Below are 4,754 nucleotides of genomic sequence, written 5' to 3' on the forward strand. Positions count from 1 at the left end.
CTTTTGTTTTTTTTTTGTCGATTAACATATTACTTAGCACGCCACCGATGACGATCGAACTAGGCGATAATGCTCAGCGAAGCGTGGCCTCAAAAACAACTGTCAATCTGTCTGCGTTCCATCGGTGTGCCTTGTCGTAGGTGTATAGCACACGTTATCCACGATGCAGAATATATATATATATATATAAAGAGAGAACGAAAACTAATTTAACATAAATCAACATTTTACAAAGAACGAAAAGTAGTACACGTTATTAGTTTTCTAAAAGGATATAATATGAAATATTATGAAGGAATTTGAACCCAAATGCATTCCGTACCCTTTGTACAATTGTGAAAACAAAAATATTAGTTTCTGCATGGTCAAACTAGGTAGAACAATTTTTTGTGTCGTTTTAGTGAGATAAGTCTATACTTTTTCTCTTTAATTTCTTGCCGTTTTTACCATTTCTTCATTTCTATTATGAATGCTACTTCAAGAACGCGGTCTATTTTGCTAGTGTGTTGTCAAATCATATTGACCATTTCCATATTCCGCCGTTGTGCGCCCCGATAGGTTGACATGTTACAATCAATTTCTAAACATTGCTACACCGTGATAACGTAGTAATTTCTCTTCTTAAGTAAAGGAAATGTTAATCTCTCTACCAACTATTGACCTTGAAGGTGTTGCGCCTGCTGGACCCGCATACGCGTTGAAAGATATCCTATTTGTTTTAGATTAAACATTACGCCGCTCAATTCGAATGCACCATTGTATATATCGTAAAACCATTTCCAAGTTTTTAATGTTAATAAACTCTAGACATGTGTATGTATTTCTCTCCGCTGTCGTATCTGTAGATAGTGCTAAGTCATTTAAGCCAGTTTAATCTCATACAAATACGCTTTATATAGATTGTTGCTAATTTACTTTGCTAAACGCGTCGTCGGTCTGACCTTTCGTTTCTATGTCTATTGGAAACTTATTTGTAAGAAGAAGGATTCCCATACGATACTGCTGTGAACGGGAAACAGCACAGAATAGTCGTAAGACGACAAGCCTACATCAAACCTTACTTTTAACGTAAGTTTTAATATTGATGGTGTACGCTGCGCTATCTAAATGTAGAAGCTGCGATGTCACTTGTCAGATCATGTATTTCAGCTCGGTAGCCATTTGAAGGTAATATCCTGGGTTAGCTTAATAATGATTAATAGTACCACCAGCAACACCAAGCTTGCTTGAGACATCTACACATGAAACTCCTACGAACAGATCTTTGCTAGGACCTTTTTTATTTGCTATTCTAAGAGTATTTCAAGCAGACATCCAGATTGCGTTTCTCGTGACTCGGAAAGGCGTGATATCAGCCAACCGTTAAGTGCTATACGTACTGGTTCTTATTAAAATAGTTAAAACATTCGGGATCCGTTTTAGCTTCCCTTAGGTGTCCGTTAGTTTCATATACTAGGCTTGCGCTAAAGGGAGCTGTGTTATATACTAACGTACCATTGTTGTTTGTCGTTTCGAAAATTGTCTAAAAGGTTTCGAAGTATTGCCAACGTCCTCATACGAAATTTTGGCTATCTCAGAATATGTGAACTTTGAAATGACGCTTCATTTGAGGACGCATCATGATGATCGAGTTCTCACGTAACGATGGCATGAAATAGTGGGTCTCACTAGGTCCTCGAAGAAGTTCTTCATGTCAGTCAGCATCATGTTCTTTGTTACTGCATTACATCGTTATTTCTCAATCTGTTGCGTATACTACTGATAACAAATTATTACGATCTCAAGTGATATTTTTTACAAAAGGTCGTCTTTCCTAGAAGGATTTATTCAAACACAAACGTGAAATGTCCATTTAATTGCACAGACAGCAAAAAAGCATCTCGACAATATACTTAAACACAAAAAAGTCTTCATTTGTAAAAAAAAGCTTTACTTTATTTTTAACGCCTCAATTTCTAGTTGATATCAGCCAATTTTCTGTCTGCCCTTGGCAACAACGCGCCCCGTCGTATGCCGTTCTCAACCACGCGTACAGAACCTTCAGCCCCGGGAGAATTTCCACCAACGTTATTTGTTTTTCGTGCTTTGCGTCCTACACTCAAGCTGTACTACCTCAGATAACTAGCTCTCAGCAAGCTATCTAAGTCAGTATGTGTTTCTAAATTTAGTGGGCAAACGTCTTACCCACATGAAGAGATCAAGCTTCATCGGCACTTCAGTAACGACACGGACTGCAGCGTAATATCTAACATATATGTAGCAAAATTGTTGTGATTACGTAGCATTAACGAACAAAGGCAAGGGCCAAACTGACGTAGAGTTTACCGTGGAGAATCGAACAGTCGAAACCGGTTTAGGCAACAACGGAAAAGATTGATCCCCATTAGTTGCTATTGGCAATAAATTACCGTTGTTCAGTTACTTATTTCTCCCTATTTCGTACACGGTTTAGCATAGGTGACATCATTTTAACATGAAAGTAATTCTCACATAAAATTTACGCGCGCGCTTACAATTTATCTATAATCGTTGTCGTAATCAGTTGATAGCAATAAAGACGTGATGGCACTCACAGAGCTCTTTCAAGCTCTCGGACTGTATCTCATGTCGGGATGTACACAACACGCGCAGGCCAGCAACACTAGATAACCCTAGGTATTACTAAAGCATAAGATAACACTAATTATATTTACGAATGGTAGCATCACGTAGCTCTGTTCTTCTACGGTGCGCAGTTGATCGGATTGCAAGCCGCCCATCGAACTGATCCATGAACAGCGTCGGCAGGAATAGTACAACCGCACCGAGGGCTGTATTTAGTAAATGTAAATGACGATCCACCACATACACAACTATTACATTGATGCAGAATCCCTGCGACGCAAAAGGTACATGGGTCAACCTTCCCACGTTAGATATGTAATAACATTAATTAATGTCATAATTTCTTATCAGCAACTTTACAGCAGATTTACGACAAGCGTATATAACGGAATTCAAATACGGACAACCGGTGGAAGCTTTGCTCAATACTGTTACGTCCAATTTTAAAGTTGCGGCGAAGAAAAAAAAACAGAAGAAAAATAAGCCCTGCTACACTCTATGGAACAGATGCATTTCTATTTAAACGAAAAATTTCATTTGAATGAAAATAGCCGCAACGATACTCGGCTACGACAAGAGATCGCATTTGAAGTTGTTTAGAAGATCTCTCACTGTGACCTGCTATTATTTGCTTTGATTTTTACAGTCGGCCATCTTAGTGGATCCATCCGCTCGTGTAGTGACAGAAAGCTCCCCAGGGATAGTAAGTAGCAAGCGACTGAAAACTATTGCTGGGTATCGGATTGAAATAACGACGAGAAGTTTCAGACTTTTTCTACAGCCGTCTTGATATCTTCATACGAATATTTTGTTGTTTTTCTTCATGGCGCTAATACAGTTACAGACTGATCATCATCTGATGGCGCCTAAGAGCAGATGACATCACGCTGTTGTGTTATGAAATCCGAAGCTTTCACGGCTATATTTGTAGTCTTGGTACAAATCTTTGGCAGAATGCCCACATCGCTGAACGGTCAGTAGGCAGTAACTAACATTTGTAAACGTACATATATATATATATATATATATATATATATATATGTATCTGTATACAGCAGTCGTTGAACCCAACACATGCTAAGAAATGGACAACTAAATAAATGATCGCCTAATGTTTGAAAGCTAGGTCTTTTTGAGGCCGATAGGCTTTGCTAATTAGTGGCGGATAGTCTGGAATAAGTTTAATTATATCGGTTTTTCAAATTACCATACGTCATCTCTAAACTGATGCATATAGAATAGGATATATGCTTTACACACATCTCTTGTTTGCCTATAAATAACATTGTTTGCTTAACCCATCACAAATTCAAGCGAGAACGATTTCACCTGCATAATGAGCGAATCTGCATATGCGGATCAAAAGGCTCCTCGTTCCTTTTCTGACAACCGGTATCGTATCTACCTAATTGTTTCAGCTATGACCTAATTGCATTGACACACTGCTCGTGCAGCAAAGGGTGCTGGGTATTTATTACCGAATTCAGTGTTATGGCGAACTACCTTTTAGGGGTAGACACTGGCAGTATTACGGGATCCGGCTATCAACTTACGTCAGGGCAAGATAAGCTCCCCGATTTTGCAGGGCGAAAAATCTCGTCGTAAGGGTTATCATCGCCATCACTGATGGTTTTTTTCAGATGAATCTTCGAGGTCTGTTTGTTGAGCAGTGTCGTAACCTCGGCCGGCTCCAGGGAATGTCTGGAAACATACCGTCTAAATCTTGCAGGCCTGACCAAACGCCGGCGCATTTTTCTCGTACAATAAAGTGAACAAAGTTAATAAAATGTCTGAATTGCGTGTATTGTGAGCGAGATGCGACTATAGTAATTAGCTAGTATTATGCTTGAAGGCGTTTCTAGTAATTAGTCCAAGGAACTCCAGTCCCTATCATCATCTTCCTCTTCTTGATTGAATTGCTCTCAGTTACTACAAACGCAATTGACCAAAAAACTATGGGCCCGACTGCCTGGTTACCTAAAAAAGTCCCGTCTTAGGAAAAAGTTTAAAACACAAGATGCTGGGCGTGTCTTATGGGCACCTGGTCGCCAAAAGTTATAATTCTTTTTCCTTTTACAAGTTTCCAACCAAAATATTATTATATTTCAACTATTTTAGTGTAAACAGGTATATAAAATGACAACTGTTTT

The 4,754-nt window shown here is 38.9% G+C and overlaps 1 long non-coding RNA gene across 1 annotated transcript; it reads left to right on the forward strand.

The window, feature by feature from the left end:
- Positions 1 to 1,701: 1,701 nt before the first annotated feature.
- On the forward strand, positions 1,702 to 4,399 carry LOC147754724 (uncharacterized). Its single transcript, XR_015329984.1, has 4 exons — positions 1,702 to 2,888; positions 3,251 to 3,307; positions 3,443 to 3,577; positions 4,023 to 4,399. It is a non-coding gene; the product is annotated as an uncharacterized LOC147754724 (long non-coding RNA).
- The last annotated feature ends 355 nt before the right edge of the window (positions 4,400 to 4,754 follow it).

Source organism: Varroa destructor, unplaced genomic scaffold (genome assembly GCF_002443255.2).
Source record: "Varroa destructor unplaced genomic scaffold, Vdes_3.0 BEIS01000006.1, whole genome shotgun sequence".
NCBI classification, from domain to species: domain Eukaryota; kingdom Metazoa; phylum Arthropoda; class Arachnida; order Mesostigmata; family Varroidae; genus Varroa; species Varroa destructor.